Source organism: Suncus etruscus, chromosome 3 (assembly GCF_024139225.1).
Source record: "Suncus etruscus isolate mSunEtr1 chromosome 3, mSunEtr1.pri.cur, whole genome shotgun sequence".
Taxonomy (NCBI): domain Eukaryota; kingdom Metazoa; phylum Chordata; class Mammalia; order Eulipotyphla; family Soricidae; genus Suncus; species Suncus etruscus.
This window is the reverse complement of record NC_064850.1, coordinates 104464745-104492307: the sequence shown is the minus strand read 5'-3', so window position 1 is coordinate 104492307 and position 27563 is coordinate 104464745. Positions and strand designations below refer to the sequence as shown.

The following is a 27563-nucleotide window of genomic DNA, read 5'->3' as shown; positions in this document are numbered from 1 at the left end:
TTTCTTCCTTTCCTATCTGGGTTCCCTTGATATCTTTTTTTTTTTTTTTTTTTTTTTTTTTTTTTTTTTTTTGCCTGATCGCCACAGCAAGAACTTCCAGTACTAAATGAAAAGGAGTAGTGAGAGCGGACAGCCTTGTCTTGTACCAGAATTTAGAGGAAAAGCTTTTAGATTTTTTTCCATTGAGGATGATATTTGCCATTGGCTTGTGGTAGATGGCTTTAACTAGACTGAGAAAAGTTCCTTTCATTCCCATCTTGCTGAGAGTTTTGATCAAGAATGGGTGTTGAACCTTATCAAATGCATTCTCTGTGTCTATTGGTATGCTCATGTGATTTTTAATTTTCTTCTTGTTGATGTTGTGTATGATGTTAATAGATTTACGGATGTTAAACCATCCTTGCATTCCTGGGTAGTAGTGTATGATCTTCTTGATGATGCATTGTATCCTATTTGCCAAGAATGTGTTGAAGATCTTTGCATCAGCATTCATTAGGAATACTGGTCTGTAATTTTCTTTTTTGGCAGCATCTCTGTCTGGTTTTGGTATCAAGGTGACGTTAGCTTCATAAAAGTTGTTTGAGAGTGTTCCCATTTTTTCAACTTCATGAAAGAACCTGGCTAGAATTGGTAGTAGCTCCTCTTGAAAGATTTGAAAAAATTCATTAGGAAATCTGTCTGGGCTTGGGCTTTTCTTTTTGGGTAGATGTTTGATTACAGTTTCAATTTCCTCAGTAGTGATGGGGATGTTTAGTTATGCTACATCCTCCTTACTTAAATGTGGAAGGTTATAAGTGTCCAAGAATTTTTCCATTTCTTCTAGGTTCTCATGTTTAGTAGCATAAAGCTTCTCAAAGTAGTCTCAGATTACCCTTTGGATCTCTGCAATATCTGTCGTGATCTCCCCCTTTTCATTTCTAATATGGTTATCAGATTTCTCTCTCTCTTTCTTTGTGAGTTTTGCCAATGGTCTATCAATCTTGTTTATTTTTTCAAAGAACCAGCTTCTGCTTTTGTTGATCTTTCGGATTGCTTTTTGGTTTTCCACTTCATTGAGTTCTGCTTTCAGCTTTGTTTTTTCCTTCTGTCTCCCTATTTTTGGTTCCTTTTGTTGGTCATTTTCTAATTTTTTGAGCTGCGTCATTAAGTTATTCAGGTATGCCCCTTCTTCCTTCCTGATGTGTGCTTGTAGAGCTATAAATTTTCCTCTCAGGACCACTTTTGCTGTACCCCATAGATTCTGGCAGTTTGTGTCTTCATTATCATTTGTTTCCAGGAAAGTTTTGATTTCCTCTTTGATTTCATCTCAGACACACTGGTTGTTCAGTAACAGGGTGTTTAATTTCCAATTGTTAAAGTTTTTCTTCTGTGTGGCTTTGTAGTTCACATCTAATTTCAGAGCCTTTTGGTCAGCAAAGGTAGCCTGCAAGATTTCTATCCTCTTGATTTTATGGAGGTATGTTTTATATGTCAGCATGTAGTCTATCCTGGAGAATGACCCATGTACTTTGGAGAAGAATGTGTATCCAGGATTTTTGGGATGGAATGTCCTGTATATATATATACTAGTCCTCTTTCTTCCATTACTCTTTTCAGCGGTAGTATGTTTTTGTTGGGTTTCAGTCTGGTTGACCTATCAAGTGTTGATAGGGCCGTTTTGAGGTCTCTAAAAATTATTGTGTTATTATAAATTTCTTCTTTCAGATTTGTCAGTAACTGTATTAGATAATTTGCTGGTCTCTCATTGGGTGCATATATGTTTAATAGTCTGATTTCTTCCTGTTGCACATATTACTTGATTAGTACATAGTGTCCATCTTTGTCCCTTACCACTTTTCTGAGTATAAATTGGTGTCATCAGATATTAATATGGCCACCCCAGTTTTTAGAGTTTGTTGTTTGCTTGGATAATTTTCCTCTAGCCTTTGATTTTGAGTCTATATTTGTTCTGACTATTCCGATATGTTTCTTGTAGACAGCAGAAGGTTAGATTCATCTTTTTGACCCATTTTGCCATTCTGTGTCTTTTAATTGGTGAATTTAGTCCATTGACATTTAGGGAGATGATTGTCATAGGATTTAATGTCATCTTTGTAGATAAGTTTGCTGTGTTTGTTGGTCTCTCTTGTCTTAGAGTAGACCTGTCAGTTTTTCCTTTAAGGCTGGTTTTTCATCTGTGAAGTTTCTGAGCTTTTGTTTATCCATGAAGCTATGTATTCTTCCTTCAAACCTGAATGTGAGTTGGGCTGGGTACAGTATTCTTGGTGAGGCATTCATGTCATTCAGTCTTGTCACAATATCCCACCACTGTCTTCTGGCCTTGAGAGTTTTTTGTGACATGTCTGCTGTAAGTCTTAGAAATGCTCCTTTGAATGTAATTTAACTTTTTGATCTTGCTTCTTTCAGTATTCTTTCTCTATCTTTGGAAATTTTTATTGTAATGAGGATGTGTCCTGGGGTGTTTTTCTTTGGGTCTCTTTTAGCTGGTACTCTTCGGGCATGCAGGATTTGATTGCATGTAGTCTTTAACTCTGGGAGTATCTCTTTGATGATATCTTTGACAGTTGATTCTTTCTAGAGATCTCCTACCTGGGTCTCTGGGACTCCAATCATTCTTATGTTGTGTCTGTTGAGTTTATCAAAGACTTCTATTTTCATCTGTTCACATTCCTTGAGTACTTTTTCCATTGCCTGATTGTTTGTCTTAAGGTTCTTTTCCAGTTTCTTCTGCTGTGTTGAGTTTTTCTGCATCATATCTTCCAGTACTCCGATTCTCTCCTCAGCTGCTGATACCCTGCTGGCGAGGCCATTCATTAAGGTTTTCAGTTGAGCTACCTTTTTTTCAGATCCGTTATTTCAGTTTGGAGTTTTCTGATTTCTGTCTTTGTGTTCTGTTCAGATTGATCTATGCTTTCTTTGAGTTCTACAAACATCTTCCATATTTCTATTCTAAGTTCCTTTCCAAGCGGTTAATCAGGTGGTTGGAATTTATTAGGTCATTCGAGCTTTCGTCTTCATTCTCTGTGGATGGTGTTTGCCTGAGAGGTTTCCCTATTGTCACGCTTGTAGTGTGGTTTTTCCTGCGTGTTGTGGTGGGGTTCATTGGTTAGAAAGAGTGCGCGGCCTCAAAGTGAAGCAGAGCAGCTGTGCTCTTCTGCTGTCTCTACTTGACAATTTTTGGGGGGTGCGCTCCCTAGGCCTCTGAGGAGACCTTCAGGTATTCAGAAATACAGACAGGCACAGGAGAAGTTTCCCTTGAAGTCCTCAGAGTGATCAAAGGCACAGCAGTGTGGGGTTGTACCACAGTTTCTTCAGCCATTCATTTGTTGAAGGGCATCTTGGTTGTTTCCAGATTCTGGCTATTGTAAATAGTGCTGCAATGAATATAGGTGTGAGGAAGGAATTTTTGTTTTCTATTTTTGTTTCCTAGGGTATATTCATAGGAGTGGGATAGTTGGATCATATGGGAGCTCGATTTCCAGTTTCTGGAGGAATCTCCATATCGCTTTCCATAAAGGTTGGACTAGACAACATTACCACTAGCAGTGGATAAGAATTTCTTTCTCTCCACATCCCTGCCAGCACTGCTTGTAAAACTGATAAAATCTTAGCATTATATTTATATACATGTTTTTCTCTTAAAGTAAAATCCTTTTACAGGTGAACAGCTAAAGTCATATCTTCAAATAATATTTAAAGAGGCGACATCATTTAGCAATGTTTTGCATTGCAAGATTTGGTCATATTGAATAATACAAAAACATATATCATTGGCTAAAACCAGTTGAGATTAAAATATTTACCAGATGATAAGTATAACATATTCTAATTACTAGTTAACTAGAGGCTTAGCGATTTTAGTTCATTTACCAGAGAGGTCAGTTGCTTTTCAATGCCAGCACCACATGATTCCTCCAGCATTTCCCTGAATGATGTCCCAGTATGGCCAGATATGCCCCCAAGCAAGCATACAAAGAAACAAAAACAAAGTTAAGAAGTTAATTCCCAAAAATTTAAAATCTATAATTTATTGGACATTTTAACATTTAAGCAACTTTATTAATAATTAAACTATAATAGTTAAATAAATATTTAGAAACAATTTTTATTTGAGACACTTAGTTTTCCTTTAACATTTACAACACTTTCTACTAATCCATAATTTTAGAACCTTTAGCAAAAAAAATAAAGAACATTGGAATGCAATTATGAAAAATGTAGGTTACTATTTTACTTGTTTTGAAGGTATTTTCTCTAGCCAATGCAAAATCATAGCATAGATAGCTTGCTAATTAAAAATGCAGTTCCATGATTCTATTAAACTATTTTTTTCATCAGGAAAAAGTTCTTTGTTTTTAAATCAGTGTTTAGACTCAAGTGTAATTGCATAAGAGTCTTTTAATTGCTAAGACTAAAGTGTAGAATTTGGACAAAATCATGTTACCAGTTGCAGCTGTGGATTAAACTATCCAGAATCAAACAAAAAAAATTAAATACATATTACGTCAGTAAATCCTAATTATCAGATTCTATAAAATCTCACGGCTATAAAACTTTTATACTAACAAGAAATGAGTTGATTGTGAGAGAAAATCTAAAATACAAGGAACACGTTGAGATTTAAGTTGCTGTTTGGAGAAAGATCGATTTATTTACAACTTTATGCCGTATATTTCCCAGGTGAACACTGAAGAGATAATTCAGGTGTTAAGGCACTTCCCTTGCAAGTTCTCCATTTGGTTAGATTCCTTCCACTCTATAAGGGTACCTGAGCAATGTTGGAATAGTTCCTGAGCACAGAACCTGGAGTAAGCCCAGAGAACCATTGGTTATGGCCCTTTAGATCACCTCTCCCCCGCCCAAAATAAATTTTTCTAGGTTAGCTTATTCTTTATATAAGATAGACCAAAGAGTCATCACAAATGAAATTTATCTTCTTTCGAGGGAAATTTCAGAATGCCTGACAAATCCATTGTCTTGATGTTAGTACTTGTGACACATCACACTTCTTAGGGCAGAGCTGGCTTTCTTGACCCAAAGCAAGTCTCCCCACGCTAATGATTTTAATATTTTTTCTTAATATGTTTGTTGATATGCACTGATATTATTAGTGCTTATTTTCTTTGATGTTTTTGATTTAGTATCTGTTATTTTTTAATATAATATTTCTTTTAAATTCTTTTGAGTTTCAATAGCAAAATAATGTGAGTTGCTGCATATACTTCTCTTGTATTTTCTTCAGATTTAACCAAAAATACAGACACTGTTCTTTTTTATAGACATATCGTCCCATTTGGAAGACAAGACTGAAAGCCATACGAATGAATTTTTTCTGAAGAAAAACGGAAAGCATTCTTCATTTATAGGTTATTAAGGATTCCAGATGTTGTAAAATATCCCTGTAAGTTAGTACAGAAACCCAGAAAATTGTGTCTTGTTAAAAATCAAAAAAGTATTTAAAAAAAAAAAGAAGCATAATAAAACATGGCAGCAAACTTGTGGGATTCAATTAAAGTAAGTAAATTCAACTAAAATAGTCAAAGAAAAATTTTCAAATTACAAAAAAAAAATTAAAAATTACGAAAAAATATCATCTAACCTCATCAAAAATGGGGAGAAGAAATGAACAGACACTTTGACAAAAAAAAAATAAAAATGGCCAAAAGGCACATGAAAAAATGCTCCACATCACTAATCATAAGGGAGATGTAAATCAAAACAACTATGAGGTACCATCTCATGCCACAGAGATTGGCACACATCAGAAAGAGTGAGAACAAGCAGTGCTGGTGGGGATGTGGAGAGAAAGGAAGTCTTATTCACTGCTGGTGGGAATGCCATCTAGTCCAACCTCTGTGGAAAGCGATATGAAGATTTCTCCAAAAGCTGGAAATTGAGCTCCTATATGATCCAGCTATTCCACTCCTAGGGATATATCCTAGGAACACAAAAATACAAAACAAAAATCCCTTTCTCACACCTATATTCATTGCAGCACTATTTACAATAGCCAGACTGGAAACAACCAAGATGCCCTTCAACAGATGAATGGCTAAAGAAACTGTGGTACATATACACAATGGAATATTATGCAGCCATAAGGAGAGATGAAGTTATGAAATTTTCCTATACATGGATGTATATGGAATCTATTATGCTGAGTGAAAAACGTCAGTGGGAGAGAGATAAACACAAAATGATCTCACTCATCTATGTGTTTTGAGAAAAAATGAAAAACATTTGTGTAATGATTCTCAGAGACAAAACAGAAGAGAACTGGAGGGTCCAGCTCCCGACATGAAACTCACCACAGGGATTGTTTAGTGAAGTCACAGAAATAATTACGCTGAGAACTATCATAAGAAAATGTGAATGAGGGAAGTAGAAAGCCTGTCTAGAGTACAGGCCATTGTGGGGTGGGTGGGGAGGAAGGGCACTTGGGATATTGGTGATGAGAATGTTGCACTGGTGAAGGTTTTCTTTTATATATAAAAATAATCCAGAAAAAGAAAAGAAAATATAAGGCCTCCCAATGCTTAGTGTTCTTTACACTGACTTTATAGAAAGAGGAGGTACAGTAAATGCACCCCATATAAACCTCAGCCCAGGCCCTTTGCCTGGTCTGTATTGTGAATGGGGGAGGGACAAAAAAAGAAAATTTTCTAATATTACAGTCTATTTTTAGGAAAAAGAAAGTGTAAATTGTTATGTAACATTTGTCTAAAAAGTAGACAGAAAAAGAAACGTAGATTAAACTAATGTCTAAATCAGATCTTCCAGCAATGCTGACCAGTAAGCTGTGCTGAAGCTTGCTGCTAACTAATGGATCCATTCGTTTGGTTGACCATATCACTCTTAAAAACTACCAACACATGAACTTTAGCTCTTCAAGAATTATGTTTCCTATTGGTTACAAGAACCAGGGCTCAATTTTACTCTGACAGAGGCTCTTTAAGTTAGCCTGCTTGCCATTTATTTGTATAATACAGACTCTACCCTATGAAGTTTTCTAGAACAAAGTAACAACAATACTCACTGCCAATCTGATGTGGTAGGTTCTGGGCACCATTCTGGCACATACTGCATGTGCGTAGTACTACCTCAAGTGGATTCCTGCAGGAAATCATCTTCACATCTGTTTTCTAAGAGATTCTCATAACATTAAAAAGGAAGAACACATCTCTGATGAAAAGTCTGTGGCCGAGGAGGATGTGGCTAAGGATGATACTCAACCCATGGTCTCAGGCTGGTGTAGAGATAAACAGATGCTTTTTTTACTATGTTATTCAAAGACAACAGAAAGTGAGAATTGGTCTTTTATATAAAGCCTATTATTGACGGGAAAAGAGGAAAGGACGGAGGGGCATCACTGAAATACGATAGAAGGAAACTGGCACTTTGGTGTGTAGTGTGTGGTATTGGAATATTTTGTGCATGAAACCCTTTCAATATCAATATTGTAAATCATGGTACATAAAAATATTTTTTATAAAAGGAGTCTCAGCTGGAGAGAGTACAGCAGAAAGCACACTTTTCTTGAATGTGTGACCTACCAACCCTCGTGATCAATGAAATTACATGTCACAGTCAGATCACCCTCACGACCACAATATGAAGCTTACCACAAAAAGTGGTAAGTGCAGCTAGAGAAATAACTACACTAACAATTATGACAATGTTAGTGAGTGAGAGAATTAGAATGCCTGTTTCAAATACAGGCAAAGGGAGGGAGAAGAGTGAGTTTGGGGGCAGTGGTGGTGGTAAGTTTGCACTGGTGAAGAGGGGTTGTTCATTTTTTTATAACTGAAACCCAACTACAAATATGTTTGTAATCATGTTGCTTAAATAAAGATAGTATTAAAAAAAAAAAGAATGTGTGACATAGCTTCAATTTCCCAGCATCTACCCACATTACCACCCAAGGCACCCCAAAATGATTTTTAAGGTTAGAGACAGAAGAAAACCCTGAGAATCACTTAGTGTAAACTTCCCCCAAAAAAAATTACAAAAAAGAAGCAAGAATCAAACAAACAAAATATTAACATGTGACATTGGTCTTTTCAAAACCTCTTCACCAAAGCCTTAATGCCCACTAAATCTGCAATGCAACTACTAGGTTAAACACCATTGAAGGAGCACTCATCCACAGTTATTCTACAGACTTTTAGAAAAATTGAGAAAATATTGTGGAGCAATGTCCCAAATCTCCCTCCTCCCCACCAGACCCACGCCTGTACTCTAAACAGGCTCTCCATTTCCCTCATACATTCTCATTATTAGGACAGTTCAAAATGTAGTAATTTTTCTAACTAAACTCATCACTTTTTTTGATGAGCTTCCTGAGGTGAGCTGGAACTTCCAGCTCTTTTCTCTTTTGTGTCTGAAAATTATTACTGCAAGAATGTCTTTCATTTTTCTTAAAACCCATAGATGAGTGAGACCATTCTGCGTTTCTCTCTCTCTCCTGACTTATTTCACTCAGCATAATAGATTCCGTGTACATCCATGTATAGGAAAATTTCATGACTTCATCTCTCCTGACAGCTGCATAATATTCCATTGTGTATATGTACCACAGTTTCTTTAGCCATTCGTCTGTTGAAGGGCATCTTAGTTGTTTCCAGAGTCTTGCTATGATAGTGCTGCAATGAATATAGCTGTAAGGAAGGGATTCTTGTATTGTATTATTGTGTTCCTAGGGTATATTCCTAGGAGTGGTATAGCTGGATCATATGGGAGCTCAATTTCCAGTTTTTCGAGGAATCTCCATATCGCTTTCTATAAAGGTTGGACTAGACAGCATTCCCACCAGCAGTGGATAAGAGTTCCTTTCTCTCCACATCCCCGCCAACACTGTTTATTCTCATTCTTTGTCATGTGTGCCATTCTCTGTGGTGTGAGGTGGTATCTTATCGTTGTTTTGATTTGCATCGCCCTGGTGATTAGTGATGTGGAGCATTTATTCATGTATCTTTTGGCCATTTGTATTTCTTCTTTGTCAAAGTGTCTGTCCACTTCTTCTCCCCATTTTTGGATGGGATTAGATGTTTTTTTCTTGTAAAGTTCTGTCAGTGCCTTGTATATTTTGGAGATTAGCTATTTATCTGATGTGTATTGGGTGAATAGTTTCTCCCACTCAGTGGGTGGCTCTTGTATCCTGGGCACTATTTTCTTTGAGGTGCAGAAGCTTCTCAGCTTAATATATTCCCATCTGTTAATCTCTGCTTTCACTTGCTTGGAGAGTGCAGTTTCCTCCTTGAAGATGCCTGTAGTCTCAATGTCCTGGAGTGTTTTGACTATGTGTTGTTCTATATATCTTATGGTTTTGGGTCTGATATTGAGGTCTTTAATTCATTTAGATTTTACCTTCGTACATGATGTTAGCTGGGGGTCTAATTCAATTTTTTGCAAGTGGCTACCCAGTTGTGCCAACACCACTTGTTGAAGAGGCTTTCCCTGCTCCATTTAGGATTTCCTGCTTCTTTATCAAAAATTAGGTGATTGTATGTCTGGGGAACATTTTCTGAGTATTCAAGCCTATTCCACTGATCTGAGGGCCTGTCTTTATTCCAATACCATGCTGTTTTGATAACTATTGCTTTGTAGTACAGTTTAAAGTTGGGGAAAGTAATTCCTCCCATATTCTTTTTCCCAATGATTGCTTTAGCTATTCTAGGGTGTTTATTGTTCCAAATGAATTTCAAAAGTGCCTGATCCACTTCTTTGAAGAATGTCATGGGTATCTTTAGAGGGATCACATTAAATCTGTATAATGCCTTGGGGAGTATTGCCATTTTAATGATGTTAATCCTGCCAATCCATGAGCAGGGTATGTGTTTCCATTTCCATGTGTCCTTTCTTATTTCTTTGAGCAGAGTTTTATAGTTTTCTTTGTATAGGCCCTTCACATTTTTAGTCATGTTGATTCCAAGATATTTGAGTTTATGTGGCACTATTGTGAATGGGGTTGTTTTCTTTTTTTTTTTTCAACATTAGGGAGCAGGTGGGAAATTAAAATCAGACTGCTATACATTTGAATCAGAATGTAACCTTAGGCAACACATTTCTTTTTTTTTTTTTTTTGATTTTGGAGTCTTCCATCTTATCTATATTTATTTATTTTTTTTATATTTTTTTAACACCACCCATCACCAGTGCAACATTCCCATCACCAATGTCCCAAGTCTCCCTCCTCCCCACCCGACCCCCGCCTGTACTCTAAACAGGTTCTCAATTTCCCTCATACATTCTCATTATTAGGACAGTTCAAAATGTAGTTATTTATCCAACTAAACTCATCACTCTTTGTGATGAGCTTCCTGAGGTGAGCTGGAACTTCCAGCTCTTTTCTCTTTTGTGTCTGAAAGTTATTATTGCAAGAATGTCTTTCATTTTTCTTAAAACCCATAAATGTGTGCGACCATTCTGCGTTTTTCTCTCTCTCTCTGACTTATTTCACTCAGCATAATAGATTCCATGTACATCCATGTATAGGAAAATTTCATGACTTCATCTCTCCTGACAGCTGCATAATATTCCATTGTGTATATGTACCACAGTTACTTTAGCCATTCGTCTGTTGAAGGGCATCTTGGTTGTTTCCAGAGTCTTGCTATGGTAAATAGTGCTGCAATGAATATAGGTGTAAGGAAGGGGTTTTTGTATTGTATTTTTGTGTTCCTAGGGTATATTCCTAGGAGTGGTATAGCTGGATCGTATGGGAGCTCGATTTCCAGTTTTTGGAGGAATCTCCATATCGCTTTCCATAAAGGTTGAACTAGACGGCATTCCCACCAGCAGTGGATAAGAGTTCCTTTCTCCCCACATCCCTGCCAACACTGTTTATTCTCATTCTTTGTGATGTGTGCCATTCTCTGTGGTGTGAGGTGGTATCTCATCGTTGTTTTGATTTGCATCTCCCTGATGATTAGTGATGTGGAGCACTTTTTCATGTGTCTTTTGGCCATCTGTATTTCTTCTTTGTCAAAGTGTCTGTTCATTTCTTCTCCCCATTTTTTGATGGGATTAGATGTTTTTTTCTTGTAAAGTTCTGTCAGTGCCTTGTATATTTTGGAGATTAGCCCCTTATCTGATGGGTATTGGGTGTATAGTTTCTCCCACTCAGTTGGTGGCTCTTGTATCTTGGGCACTATTTTCTTTGAGGTGCAGAAGCTTCTCAGCTTAATATATTCCCATCTCTATGCACCTAAAAATGAAAACCTGGAAGAAATGGATAAATTTTTGGAATCTTATAATCTTCCACGATTGAATGAAGAGGATGTAGCATATCTAAACACACCCATTACTATTGAGGAAATTAAGAAAGTAATCAAATGTCTGCCCAAAAACAAAAGCCCAGGCCCAGATGGATTTACTAATGAATTCTTTCAAACATTTCAAGAGGAACTACTACCAATCCTGGCAAGACTCTTTCATGAAATTGAAAAAACAGGAAAACTTCCAAATAGCTTTTATGAAGCCAACATTACCTTGATACCTAAACCAGACAGAGATGCTATGAAAAAAGAAAATTACAGACCAATATCGCTGATGAATGCAGATGCAAAGATCTTCAACAAAATCCTGGCAAATAGGATTCAATGCCTCATTAAGAAGATCATCCACTACGATCAAGTAGGTTTCATTCCAGGAATGCAAGGCTGGTTTAACATCCGTAAATCTATCAACATAATACACAACATCAACAGCAAGAAAAATAAAAATCACATGATCATATCAATCGATGCAGAGAAAGCATTTGACAAGGTCCAACACCCATTCTTGATCAAAACTCTCAGCAAGATGGGAATGGAAGGAACCTTTCTCAATATAGTTAAGGCCATCTACCACAAGCCAGAGGCAAATATTGTCCTCAATGGAGAAAAACTGAAAGCCTTTCCTCTAAATTCTGGCACAAGACAAGGCTGTCCTCTCTCACCACTCCTATTCAACATAGCACTGGAAGTACTCGCTATAGCGATTAGGCAAGAAAAGGATATCAAGGGAATCCAGATAGGAAAGGAAGAAGTCAAGCTCTCACTGTTTGCAGATGACATGATACTCTACTTAGAAAACCCCAAAGACTCTACCAAAAAGCTTCTAGAAACAATAGACTCATATAGCAAGGTGGCAGGCTACAAAATTAACACACAAAAATCAATGGCCTTTCTATACACCAATACTAATAAGGAAGAAATGGACATTAAGAAAACAACTCCATTCACTATAGTGTCACACAAACTCAAATATCTTGGAATCAACTTGACTAAAAATGTGAAGGACCTATACAAGGAAAACTATAAAACTCTGCTCCAAGAAATAAGAGAGGACACGTGGAAATGGAAGCACATACCCTGCTCATGGATTGGCAGGATTAACATCATTAAAATGGCAATACTCCCCAAAGCACTGTACAGATTTAATGCGATCCCCCTAAAGATACCCATGACATTCTTCAAAGAAGTGGACCAGGCACTTTTGAAATTTATTTGGAACAATAAACACCCTCGAATAGCTAAAGCAATCATTGGGAAAAAGAATATGGGAGGAATTACTTTCCCCAACTTTAAACTTTACTACAAAGCAATAGTTATCAAAACAGCATGGTATTGGAATAAGGACAGGCCCTCAGATCAGTGGAATAAGCTTGAATACTCAGAGAATATTCCCCAGACATACAATCACCTAATTTTTGATAAAGGAGCAAAAAATCCTAAATGGAACAAAGAAAGCCTCTTCAACAAGTGGTGTTGGCACAACTGGGTAGCCACTTGCAAAAAATTGAACTTAGACCCCCAGCTAACATCATGTACGAAGGTAAAATCCAAATGGATTAAAGACCTCGATATCAGCCCCAAAACCATAAGATATATAGAACAATACGTAGGTAAAACACTCCAGGACATTGAGGCTAAAGGCATCTTCAAGGAAGAAACTGCACTCTCCAAGCAAGTGAAAGCAGAAATTAACAGATGGGAATATATTAAGGGGTTGTTTTCTTAATGTCCTTTTCTTCCTTATTACTATTGGTGTATAGAAAGGCCATTGATTTTTGTGTGTTAATTTTGTATTTTGCCACCTTGCTATATGAGTCTATTTTTTCTAGAAGCTTTTTGGTAGTGTCTTTAGGGTTTTCTAAGTAGACTATCATGTCATCTGCAAGCAGTGAGAGCTTGACTACTTCCTTTCCTATCTGGATTCCCTTGATATCTTTTTCTTGCCTAATCACTAGCGAGTACTTCCAGTGCTATGTTGAATAGGAGTGGTGAGAGAGGACAGCCTTGTCTTGTGCCAGAATTTAGAGGAAAGGCTTTTAGTTTTTCTCCATTGAGGATAATATTTGCCACTGGCTTGTGGTAGATGGCCTTAACTATATTGAGAAAGGTTCCTTCCATTCCCATCTTGCTGAGAGTTTTGATCAAGAATGGGTGTTGGACCTTGTCAAATGCTTTCTCTGCATCTATTGATATGATCATGTGGTTTTTATTTTTCTTGTTGTTAATGTTGCGTATGATGTTGATAGATTTACGGATGTTAAACCATCCTTGCATTCTTGGGATAAAACCTACTTGATCCTAGTGGATGATCTTCTTAATGTGGCTTTGAATCCTATTTTCCAGGATTTTGTTGAGGATCTTTGCATCTGCATTCATCAGCGATATTGGTCTGTAATTTTCTTTTTTTCATAGCATCTCTGTCTGGTTTGGGTATCAAGGTTATGTTGGCTTCATAAAAGCTATTTGGAAGTGTTTCCGTTTGTTCAATTTCATGAAAGAGTCTTGCCAGGATTGGTAGTAGTTCCTTTTGGAAAGTTTGAAAGAATTAATTAGTGAATCCATATGGGCCTGGGCTTTTGTTTTTGGGCAGACATTTGATGACCGTTTTAATTTCATCAATAGTGATGGGGGTGTTTAGATATGCTACATCCTCTTCCTTCAACCGTGGAAGATTATGAGTCCAAGATTTTATCCATTTCTTCCAGGTTCTCATTTTTAGTGGCGTAGAGTTTCTCAAAGTAGTTTCTGATTACCCTTTGAAAATCTGTCATATCAGTAGTGATCTCTCCTTTTTCATTCCTAATACGAGTTATCAAGTTTCTCTCTCTCTCTTTCTTTGTTAGTTTTGCCAGGGGTCTATCAATCTTGTTTATTTTTTCAAAGAACCAACTTCTGTTTTCATTGATCTTTCGGGTTGTTTTTTGGGTTTCCAAACAAAAGCTCTCAGCTTTGTTATTTCCTTCTGTCTCCCTATTTTTGGGTCCTTCTCTTGAGCACTTTCTAGTTCTATTAGCTGTGTCATTAAGCTCCTCAGGTAAGCTCCTCTTCCTTCCTGATGTGTGCTTGCAAAGCTATAAAATTTCCTCTCAGTACTGCTTTTGCTTTGTCCCATATGTTCTGATAGTTTGTGTCTTTATTGTCATTTGTTTCCAGGAACCTTTTGATTTCCTCCTTGATTTCATCTCGGACCCACTGGTTATTCAGTATGAGGCTGTTTAACTTCCAGGTGTTAAAGTTTTTCTTCTGTGTTCCTTTGGAATTCACAAATAATTTCAGAGCCTTGTGGTCAGCGATGGTAGTCTGCAAAATATCTATCCGCTTGATATTATGGAGGCATGTTTTATGTGCCAGCATGTAGTCTATCCTGGAGAATGTCCCATGTACATTTGAGAAGAATGTGTATCCAGGTTTCTGGGGATGGAGTGTCCTGTATATATCCACTAGGCCTCTTTCTTCCATTTCTCCTTTTAGGTCTTGTATATTCTTGTTGGGTTTTAGTGTGGTTGACCTATCCAGTGTTGACAAAGCCATGTTGAGGTCCCCCACAATTATTGTGTTGTTATTGATATTATTTTTCAATTTTGTCAACAGTTCTATTAAATATTTTGCTGGCCCCTCATTCTGTGCATATATGTTTAGGAGAGTGATTTCTTCCTGCTCTACATACCCCTTGATTAATATAAAATGTCCATCTTTGTCCCTTACAACCTTCCTGAGTATAAAGTTTGCATTATCTGATATTAGTATGGCCACTCCAGCTTTTTTATGGGTGTTGTTTGCTTGGATAATTTTTCTCCAGCCTTTTATTTTGAGTCTATGTTTGTTCTGACTATTCAGGTGCGTTTCTTGTAGGCAGCAGAAGGTTGAATTGAGTTTTTTGATCCATTTAGCCACTCTGTGTCTCTTAACTGGTGCATTTAGTCCATTGACGTTGAGAGAAAAAATTGTCCTGGGATTTAATGCCATCTTTATATCGAAATTTGGTGTGTCTTTTGGTTAGTCTTGTCTTAAATTAGGTCTTTCAGTTTTTCTCTTAAGACTGGTTTTGAGTCTGTAAAGTTTCTGAGCTGTTTTTTGTCTGTGAAACCATGTATTCTTCCGTCAAACCGGAAAGTGAGTTTTGCTGGGTACAGTATTCTAGGTGAAGCATTCATTTCATTCAGTCTTGTCACAATATCCCACCACTGCTTTCTGGCCTTGAGTGTTTCTGGTGACATGTCTGCTGTAAATCTCAAGGATGCTCCCTTTAATGTAATTTCCTCCTTTGATCTTGCTGTTTTCAGAATTCTGTCTCTATCTGTGGGATTAAAAAATATAAAACGCTTCACAAATTTCCCTGTCATTCTTGCACAGGTGCCATTCTAATCTCTGTATCATTCCAATTTTAGTATATGTGCTGCCGAAGCGAGCACTGATGATTCAATCTTAATTTCACTGATTGTTACAAACCTTAGACATGCCTCCATCTTTAATATATAAATTATTTAACTAAAGTCGCATAACTTTCAGACTCACTAGTGAAATCTTAATATATTTAAAAATTAAAGAAAATCATGTAAATGTTTATTTCTCAGTTCACAGTTCACAATATATAGTGGAAAATGAACATTCTTCTGAAAAGAAAGTTGTCTATTTATCATCATAAAACTGAAGTACAAGGATATCCAGCTTCTGTTGTTACATCACTTATATGACACAAAAAATATTTTATGAATGAAAATTAGCTTAAAAGAAAAAAGAAAAGCAATTTTTGAATAAAATTGTGCACTATAACAAAATTACTATGATAAAAAGGTGAATAAATTCAAGTTTATTACAATTTGCTTTAATATTGTATTGCTATACTAGTTAAAATATACTTAATTCCAGTGACCAGAGTAATAGTGTAGTGGTTAAGGTGATTGCATTGCATATGAACAACCCTGCTTCAATACTTGGTGTGACATATGTATAGCACCTTGAATACTTCCAGGAATAATCCTTGAGCACAGAATAAGGAGTTATCCCTGAACACTACTAGGTACAACCACCCTCCTCTAAGAAACCATACTTATTCTCTTATACCTTATTCCTCTTTAAAAAAATTTTTAGATTAGTAAATATTTTGGTAATTAATTTCTTTTTTTTTTTTTTTTTTTTTGGTTTTTGGGCCACACCCGTTTGACGCTCAGGGGTTACTCCTGGCTATGTGCTCAGAAATCGCCCCTGGCTTGGGGGACCATATGGGACGCCGGGGGATCGAACCGCAGTCCGTTCCTTGGCTAGCGCTTGTAAGGCAGACACCTTACCTCTAGCGCCACCTTCCCGGCCCCCGGTAATTAATTTCTAACATCACAGTTACTTTGAGTAACTTTATTGTCAATTCTCTCATTCAAATACTATTAACTATGCCCTACTTTTTATCACTACAGTAGTGCCTTTTCAAAGCATTAACTAAGTGAAATCCTAGTGCATATGATATTTTAGATCTGATTTATTTCACTTAGCATAACATTTTTTGAGACTTCTGCAAGTTGTGTAATGTGTTGATATTATATTTTGTTTTGTCATTTAGCATAATTTTATTTATGGATATAATAGTTTATCCATTCAATAGTGGCAAGATGACTGGGTAGCTTGGGAGCTACCAGCTAAATATAAATACAGCTGATATAAGTGTTTGCATTAAGTGTTTGTGTGGACAAATATGTTCATATCCCTTAAGTAAAGAGCTAGTTGGTCAGATGGCAGCAATAGCTATACTTTTCAAGTGAACTACTAGGATTTGCTTCAAAGAGGCTATGATGCTTTCCATTCCTGTCAGTATTGTGTAAGAGTTACAGTTTGGGGCCTGGTAGATGAATCAGAGGCTTGAAGAACTGGTCTGGTGAGCTCAAGGTCAGAAGTTCAAACCCTGTGCTGTCACATGCTCTGAGGCAATCCTGACAGTCTGATGTCTGGAGACTGGCAAATAAATGATAAAACAAAAGAATTCTAGTTTTTATTAAAATTTGGAATTTCTTGGCTTTTTTAATTTTTGCCCTCTTAGTATGTGGAACAATCTCATTGTATGTGCTGATCTCATTGTAGTTAAATTGTTCATGGCTAATAATATCTTGAGCATATTTTTGCCATTTGTATATCTGATTTAGTAAAGTATCTGCTTAAATATCTCATTTATTTTTTCTTTTCTCTCTGTGTGAGTGTGTGCATGTGCATGTGCATGTACATGTGTGTGTGTTTGTGTGTGTGTGTGTGTGTGTGTGTGTGTGTGTGTGTGTTTGGGTGACACCTAACTCTACTCAGGGCTTACTCCTACCTGTGCTCAGGAATTACCCATAGTGGTGCTCAGGAGACCAAAGGCAGTGCTACCGGTGGAACCCAGGCCAGACATATGTAAGGCAAGCACCATACCCACTGTCCTATTTCCTCAGTTGTCTCATTATTTTTTATATTAAATATTTGGTTTCTTTGTTTTCTTGTGTTCTACAGCTGGTGATGCTAAGGGGTTACTCCTTAAGTACAATATAGGATGCCCTGTCATCTTCATGCAAGGCAAAATCCTTAACCACTTTATTAGCACTCTGCTCTGAATTCTTGGTTTCTTATTGTTGAGTTGAAGATGCTGACAGATTTTATAATTCATATATCAACAAAATATTTTTCCTCAAGCTAATTTAATTTTACAAATTGTGTCCTTAGTTTATTTCCTATGGTATCTTGGTATTTCTTTCTTTCGTTTATCAGCAAATATGTATTGGGTACCTAATTTTTCCTTTTGTTTTTGGGCCGCACCAAGCAAAGCTCAAAAGTTACTCCTGGGGCCGGAGAGATAGCATGGAGGTAGGGTGTTTGCCTTGCAGGCAGAAGGAACGTGGTTCGAAACCCAGCATCCCATGTGGTCCCCAGAGCCCGCTAGGAGTGATTTCTGAGCATAGAGCCAGAGTAGCCCCTGAGCACTGCCGGGTGTGACCCACCTCCCCAAAAAAAACTACTCCAACTCTGTACTCATAGATCATTCCTGGCAGGTTTGGGGAACCTTATACGATGCCAGGGATTGAATCTAGGTTGGCTATGTGCAAAGCAAGTGCTTTTCCTCTATAATAACTCTCTGAATGTTTCCAATAAGATAATTTTTTAATGTTTCCCTTTCTTTTTTATTTGTTTTTTGTTTTGGGGCCACACCCAGTGACGCTCCGGGGTTATGCCTGGCTATGAGTTCAGAAATCAACCCTGGCTTGGGAGACCACATGGGATCCAAGGAGATGGAACCACGGTCAGTTCTAGGTTAGCACATGCAAGGCAAATGCCCTATCAACTGCTACCAATTGTGCCACCGCTCTAGACCCTAATGTTTCCCTTTCTATAGGAAAATGATATTGGGTTAACAATCTAACAGTTTTTTCCTAGGGATATAAAATTACATTATGTTTCAAGTTAGCAAAAATTCAGCAAAAATAAAGTTTAGCTGATAAAAGTATCAGCACTGAAGAACAGACATAGAAAAATAAATACCTGAGGGAAGTCATAGCTTTGGGATATTTTTTATAGTTATCTCATAAGGACATACATTTAGTGTATGGATATTAGGAGTTACTTTCATAACACGTATCATAGACAAAGAGACATTTGGGCAGAAGTTTAACACAGGAAGTATATTTCATATAGGTTTCTGGGGAAGAATTTTCCAGACAAAAGAAATATCCAATACGAATAGAATTCCTTCCAAACAGAAGAAATATCTAAAGTATTTTTAGTACGTTCAGGAAACCACAAGAATTCAGACTTAAGGGAGCAAAAAGATAGATAAATACAGCTATAAGGTTTGCAGATGGCTAATCTAGAACATGAAAGCCATCTAAGATGAATGGAAAATCTTGCAGATTCTGAATAGGAACTATGTGTACGTTGGATAGTCCTAAGAAGAAGAGATTGTGATCCAAGGTAAAAGTAGGAAACCCAGTTAAACTGTAGCAATAAACTAAAGCACTGAAAGTGTGGGGCACTGAACAAGTGAGCAGTGGGAAGTAAAAGCCTGGGTTTTATTTTCAGGTTGATTTTTTTTTAATTTGGAAAAGTAAAAGAAAACAAGATTTACTCTAGAGTTTGTAATTTAAATATCCAAATGATTAACTTGCCACAATTTGAAATAAGTTAAATTGGTAGAGTATTTGGGTGTGTTCATAAAATTACAACCATTATGTGAATGATAGTTTTTAAGGGTTCATTACATGGCTAACTTGAGATGTTGTAATATTTAGATGCAAGAAACTCAGCAAGTTTGAAAACAGAAATATAAATTTCAGTCATAAGGATATGAATGCTATTTGGATGCAAGGAAGTAGTCGAATACTGGGCCCAGATTCTTAGTAATAGCTTGATTTAATTAAGCATAAAAATTTCAATAAACATATAAATCATTCATCCTTTAATTTTCTTTAGAATTTTTTGATTGTAAATAAAGTGTTATAGTATAAAATGCTCCATAAAAATTATTTGGGAATTACACAGTCTTTTTTTTTTGTATGTGTGCAATAAATACACACAACACTAAAAACAGCAGTTCTTCAAATTGGGAAAGTATCTTGAAAAATAATGTTTCTAAATATTTTTTTCAAACTAGTCTACATTCTAGAATGCTTCTACTCTTTGCAGGATAGAGTGTTCATAAAAATGGACTGTTATTCAACACAAAACATTTTCCCCATCTTGAATTTTATTGCCTTCTATTACCTGTTGCTATGAAACGGACAATAAAATGCTCATAAATAATACATGCACGGGGTCATCATGACCAATGATTCGATTTATTTTCTCTCAGAAAGAGATTATAGGGGAATCTTCTGGTATCCAAAATATTTTCATTCAAGAGTAAAAAGTACAATAGGTAGGGAGCTTGCCTTGCATATGTCTAACCTATTTTGATCCCTGGCAGCCCATATGATTCTCCCAAATTCACCAGTCATGATTCCTGAGTGCAAAGTGAAGAGTAACTCCTGAGTACCACTGTGTGTGGCCCACCCCTAAAATAAAGAATAAAAAGGTAATAGTTCTAAGGCACAATTTCCAGAATTTCCTGAAGTACTGAATTACTGGAGGTCTGGGTACAAGGTAATCTCATTTTTTTTCTTACTTTATTTAAAGAAAATGTATAACATAGTTGACATTTGTTTTCAGATACATGAGAGAAAAGTTACTTTAAAAATAATAGAAAGAGGGGCCGGTGAGGTGGCACCAGAGGTAAGGTGTCTGCCTTACAAGTACTAGGCAAGGAAGGACCGCGATTCGATCCCCCGGCATCCCATCTGGTCCCCCCAAGCCAGGGGCAATTTCTGAGCGCTTAGCCAGGAGTAACCCCTGAGCATCAAATGGGTGTGGCCGAAAAACAAAACAAAAAAAATAATAATAATAGAAAGAAAACAAGAAAAAGGAAGAAAAGAATGAAAGTTTAAAAACTGAAAAATTTAGTAGCAAGCACATTTGTGGAAATTATTGTATATCCAACCAATTCATGAATACAATAGCAGAAGGTTTAGTACACTCTTATTGTTAGTTGTTCTTTCTGTTAAATTGGTATATTCCTATAGAGATGAAAGTATGAAACAAGTAAGGTTGTACAACAATTCAAAGCACTATTTCTGATACTGTGACTTTTATGGGACAAGTTCTCAGCTGCCAGGCCTCCTAAGAAAAAGAAAGATGCAAGGAGAGGGTGCCTGCACTCGAATCTAAAAGCCTTGGTGACATCAGCTTCAAAATAGGCTCACCTGAAGGGAATTGTAGAGGGGTGGTAAGGTAGGGTCATCAGAAAAAAATGCTGATTCTGAGTGACGGATACAGCAGGTGTGACTTTGGTAGGGTGGAGGTTTGGACCACCCTCTCGATACAGCCAACTTTTTGCTGTGTGGCAGTTGTAGCCATAATTCTTCATGGCTTGGATTACATCTCATTCAAGAAAATAGTAAGCCTATGGAGCTGTCCCTGTGCAAACATGAGACTGTGTTGGTGAGCATGGTTACAGCTGCCAAGCTTCCCAGAGAAGGAAGATATGGGGAGATAGTGCCCACACTTGCTCCAAAAAGCCTGGAGATATCAACCCCAAAACTGGGATACCTGATGCATGGTCAGATTGGTGTCATCTCAAGGAACTGAGTGATGAGATGGTACCATAGGTAAAACGGTGATTATGGGAAATGGATGCAGCAGGCGTGGTTTCAGCAGGGTGGGGTTTGGCCTGCCCTCTCCTGGATTGTCAGCTTTCTGCTGCCTGGGCTGGTGTACCCATGATTTTTTATGGCTTGGTTTACATCTCTTCTGAGAAAACAGTGAGTCTATGGAGCTGGCGCAGTACAAACATGGTGACTGTGTTCGTCAAAAATCTTACTTTTCTTTTTTCTTTTTTTTGTTTTGTTTGTATGTTTTGTTTTGGGGCCACACCCAGTGATGTTCAGGGGTTACACCTGGCTATGTGCTCAGAAATCGCTCCTTGCTCGAAGGACCAAATGGGATGCTGAGGGATCAAACCATGGTCCACTACTCCAGCCCCAGAAATCTTACTTTTCACTCTATTTCCTTTATGCTCATTGTGTATATAGTCCCTTTTTAAGGAAATACATTAGTTTTTAACATTACAATCAAATTAAAATCAAGTATAGGAGTTGAAGAGCAAGTACAAAATTTCAGGCCTTGCATAATGCTAACCATAGTTCTTGCCTGGCATCACTTATCACTTCAGTCCTGCAGGAGGAAGTTCTGAGCACAGTTGGTTGTGACCTCAAAATATAAATGAGTAAATAAATGAGTGTAACATCTGAATGGGGCTGAAAGTGCTGAAGTTATCCAGATGCGATCAAGTTTTGTATCAGGGTCTTTCATCTACATTGAATTAAGGTTTGTCCATGATGTGAGATACGGAGGTCTAAGCTAATTCTTTATATGCTACTGATCAGTTTTCCCAGCACCATTGGCTAATAAGGCTTTCATTACTCTATTTCTTACTCTGCTTATTTGTGAAAGCTTAGGTTCCCAAATGCTTTAGGACCTTCTCTTTGCTCTCTAATCTATTGTGTTTATATATTACACATTCTTTCTGATATAGCTTCATATTATAAGGCAAAATTGGGAAGAAACCTTGAATTGTCTTTCTTGCTAGGTTGGATTTGCATATATAGGGGTTTTTATTACTTCATATAAATTTCACCAGCATTTGGTCTATCGTCTAGAAGTGTGATGGATGTTTTAATAGATACTGTATTGAATTTGTGGAGGGCCTTTAATAATATTGTCACTTTGACAATATTAATCCTTCCAGTTCATGAACAGAGATTGTGTTTCATTTTCTGGAGACTTCTTTTATTTCTTTTAATAATTATTTATTGTTTTCTTTGGACAAATCTTTAGCTTCTTTTATTAAGCAGATTTCTAGGTCCTTGGTTTCCTTGGTGAGAGAGTATAGCAAATTATTTTACTTGAAGGATTAATACAAATCAAAGACTAAAATATAAATCAAAGACTAAAGTAGATGTTTTGGAGCTTATATAAAAGGTAAAATAATCTCAACAAGCATGCATTGCCCTGGCAAACCAGAGGTCACCTGTAGCTACAAGAAAACAGCATAAGCTGTAACACTTGTTGTCACTGTTCCAATGTATTTTTGCTAAAAAGAGACCTTCCAGGCCTGAATCAGAGTCATATCTTGCACAAGTCAGTTATGTGGTCACCCAATTATTTGATGGACTTCACCTGCTCATCTAGATAAAGAGTCTATAAGAAATCACATAAATGGGGTGGGAGAAATAGCACAATGCATGCCTTGCATGCAGCCTACCCAGGACGGACCTGGGTTCTATTCCTGGCATCCCATATGGTCCCCCGAGCTTGCCAGGAGCGATTTTTGAGCCCACAGCCAGGAGTAACCCCTCAGCACAGCCAGGTGTGGCCCCCTCAAGGAAAAAAAAAAACAGACAAATGGGAGTAATTTTTTTTCCTGTGGCCAGATTATAGTACCAGTAGTGACCAATTCCTCAGTTGTAATGCACACTCCCTTGCATTCATCTTGTTCTCTCAGTTATCATGGTCTGCTTCTTGTCATCCTGAAGGAAAATCCAACCACCTCACTGGTTCTTCAGATTAATCAGCTTCTCAGCATGTTCCTTCTCCTCATGATATTAGTGAAGAAAATATTTGGCAAAGTTCTTCAAAGCCACATTGTCGTGGTCAAAATGATAAGATGTGGCTTAGAGCTCCAGGTTGATTGTATGGTTGCTGGTAACCTCCAAGTACTGTTAGTAGTCTTCTTACACTTATGATGGGGATTTGGTTGTCACGGCTGCTCAAGGGCGTTAGGATAATTTTCAGTAACTGAAAGAAGGTGGAAACAATGGAGGTGGCTGGCAGGCTCCAAGGGACAAGCTGGAGCAATAGAGATGAGCACTTGTTCTAAGCAGGCACTGTTAAAGCATAAAATTACAGTAATTCTCCTTATAAACTGTTGGTACTTGATTTTTTGAATCACGAATGATATTTTTTATTTATTGTTCCTCTATTTAATTTTTACATATAGAATTGTTAAAAAAGTAACTACATGTTTACTATGAAAATTGGGGAACCTAGACAAAATAGGTACATTTTTGGGACTCCAAAAAGCTTCTAAGGTTGATGCAAGAAGAAACAGCATTTGGAAAGACCAATTACTAGCTAAGAATTAAAATAGTAACCAAAAGTCTCCAAAACCCAGGGCCAGAGCAGTGGCTCAGCTATAAGGCATTTGCATTGCATCCCCTGGCATCCCATATGGTCCCCTGTGCCTGTAGCAATTTCTGAGCGCATAGCCAAAAGTAACCCCTGAGCATCACTGGGTGTTGCCCCAAAATAAAAAATTAATTAATTAAAAGAAAATCTCCTAAACCAAATGTCCACATCTAAATGGATTTACTAGGGAATTCTTCCAAACTATACAGACCTACTTCATTTTGTCTCCATTTTGTCTCAGGTTCTTCCTGAGAAAGGTAAAATAAAGGCAGGAATCCTCCCAAACATTACTCTGATACTAAAAGCAAAAATATCACTAGAAATTATATATACATATATATTAGGTGTATATAATGTATATATTTCTAGATAGAGAAAAATATAAACCTATATTCCTGATGAACATGGACACAAATATCTTTAATAAAATACTAGCAAATAGAATCCAACAAACATAACAAAGCATACAGCAAGAAGTAGGATATATACCAATGATGCAAGATGGCTTAATATACACAAGTCAATCAATGTAATATATCATATCAACATAAAGAAAAGTGAAAATTATATCATATCATCAATAGTTGCAGAAAAAATATTTGAAAAGATCTGCACAATTTCATGATTCCAAAAACAAAACTTCTTAATATAATGGAAATAGAAGAAACTTTTCCCAAGATAATTAAACCCAGATGACATAAACCCACAACTAGAATTAGATTTAATGTTAAAAAAAAGTTTTCTCTCTAAAATTGGGCACAAGACAAAGTTCTTCACTCTCATCACTGTTACTCAATACAGTATTGAAAGTCCTTGCCAAAGTAATTAGACAAGAAAGCTTTTAAGCGGATCTATATTTGAGGAATATACATCAAACTATCATTATTTGCAAATAACATAATACTATAGATAGAAAACTCTAAATATTTTACAAAAAACCTTTCCTACAAACAATAAACTCAAATAGTAAGGTAATAGGATACAAATCAAGACTCAAATATCCATGACATTTTTATGTTCAAACAATTCCAATTAGCAGCAAAAATTGCTTCTCATAAAATTCCAATTAGCAGCAAAAATTGCTTCTCATAAAATTAAGTATTTGGGAAACAGCTTAACAATAGATGAAAGACTTATAAACTATCAATATTTACTTACTGTTAACTTACAATTGTTTTTAAATTGAACACTTTTAAGTTCTACTTTCGAAGTGACTTTTATATATGTAAAACAACATTGCCAACTATTGCCACTAGGCTGTACTCTACTTCCTCCTGATTTCCTCTTATTTACATCTCTTTGCCTTTTCTGTAAGATTCTACAGTACTTTCAGGAATATCATCCTATATCATAAATTTTCAGGAAATTTTGTATCATTCCAGTGTATGATAAGAGCAACCTGATCATTTAAAGTATTTTAGAAGATATTAAAAGAACAATATTTTCCATAAATATAAAATATAACCAGGTTTAACACTACAAGAATATAGTTCAACTTTTGAATGATAACATTTATTTAAGGGCATGTTAATATGTAAAAATATTAACTATCTATGTTTAACACTTGAGAAGCATTACTTTTTGTCTGAATGACAAACATCTTTCTTTGTGTTTGGTTTCTTTTTATAAATCTTCAATCTACTATTCAATCTATTATTTCAGAGTGCACTTGTTAAAATATTTTGGTTTGTATAAATTAATCTTTATTAAATTTATTTAAGATTATAATAAATATAGGTTGAAGATTTATAGATTGAGATGCTCCATCAAACTTGATCAAATTTCAGCTTTGTTGTTTTCCAACCCAGATGGTCAATGTTGTGATGGGAAAGAAAATTTTATTTTGAAGCTTATAAAATCTTTCTAACATTTTTCCTCTCTCTTGAGTCAGAATTGGACTAGGACTTGGCAAGGGTCCCTCTAGGCTTTCACAAAATAGATAAAATCTTTTATTCTTCCCATGAAGTCATCAGGATATTTGTTTTAAGTTTTTTGAGGACTATAAAAGAGTCATATACATATGTATGTATATTTATTGACTAAGCTCTCTTTAACAAAATTTAGAAAGTATCTGTAAATGTTTCCTTTCAAATTTGACCAGTTTTGTTGGTATCTAGAGTCAGAACAACACCTAGGTTATTTTTGCATCTCTGAAGTCACTTGTTAATTCTTCCAAGTGCAAAGGAATGTTTCCTCTTTCAGAAAGTCTTGTAAATTGGTAAAGATGTGAGAACCTAGATTAAGGGTTGGAAAGATAACACAAGTTGTTAAGGTGCTTGCATTGCACAAAATTCACCCTGGTTTAACCCCCAGCACTATAGACCTCGGGGCACTCTACTGAGTGATCCCTAAGCACAGAGTCAGAAAAAATCTCTGAGTCTCTCCAGGTATGACCACAAAACCTAACACATACACACACACACACACACACACACACACACACACACACACACACACACACACACTAAAATCTACATTAAGATATCTTTAATTAGAAATTTGGGCTGGAGCAATAACATAGCTAGTGGGGTATTTTCCTTGTATGCAACCAACATGGATTCCATTTCCTGAGTTCCATTTGGTCCTCAGAGTCTGCCAGAAGTAATTTCTGAGTGCAGAGTTAGAAGTAACCCCAGATTGCTGCCATTTGCGGCCTCAGATATTATGATTTGGGCTCCCAGGGTATATTTCCAGGAGTTGTATTGCTAGGTATAGCATTGGGAGCTCAATATCCCGTTTTCTGAAGTCTGTCCATTTGTTTGCCAAAAAGCTTGGTCCAGTCTCCATTCCTAGAAGCAATCAATGATCGTCCCCTCTCCCGGAAACTGAAGCACTGGTTGTTCTCTTCTTTGTGGTGTGTGCCAATCTCTGTGGTGTGAGACGATATCTCACAATGATATCATTGTTGTTTTGATTTGCATCTCCCTGATGACTAAAATGTGAAGCATTTTTTATGTCTTTTGGCCATCAGTATTTCTTCTTTGAAAAACTTTCTGCTCATCTTTTTTCCTATTTTTTGATAGAGTTAGATGAGTTTTTTTTTTTTTTGTTTTTTGTTTTTGTTAAATTCTACCAGTACCTAGATTAACCCCTTATCTGATTGGATATTATATGAAAAGTTTCTTCCAGTTTGTGGGCAGTTTTTGTGTACTGCTCACCATTTCATTTGAGGTGCAGAAGCTTCTTAATTTAATGTGGTCCAATTGGTTATTTTTGCTTCCACTTTCTTGGTCATTGGAGGTATTTCATTTTTGAAGATGCCTTTAGTTTCAATATCATGGAGACTTCTACCTACTTTTTCCTCTATGTTCTATACAGTTTCAGGCCTACTATCAAGTCATTAATCCATTTTCATTGTATTTTTGTGCAAAACTTTAAATAGAGGTCCAAGTTAACTTTTTGCACATAGATGAACTGTTCCCAAAACAACTTGTTGAAGAGGCTTTCCTTACTCAATTTCATATGTCTTGTAACTTTATCACATAGTAAATAATTACATACCTAAGGAATTTTGTTAGAATATTAAAGTCTATTCTATTGATCTGAGGGACTGTCTTT

General features: G+C 36.5%; 1 non-coding gene and 1 pseudogene across 1 annotated transcript; one reads left to right on the top strand and one right to left on the bottom strand.

The window, feature by feature from the left end:
• The first annotated feature begins 6523 nt into the window (after positions 1–6523).
• Positions 6524–6648, top strand: LOC126005241 (uncharacterized; annotated as a pseudogene).
• Positions 6649–15584: 8936 nt separating this feature from the next.
• LOC126004803 (U6 spliceosomal RNA) lies at positions 15585–15688 on the bottom strand. The gene has a single exon (XR_007494053.1). It is a non-coding gene; the product is annotated as a U6 spliceosomal RNA (small nuclear RNA).
• Between the last annotated feature and the right edge of the window lie 11875 nt (positions 15689–27563).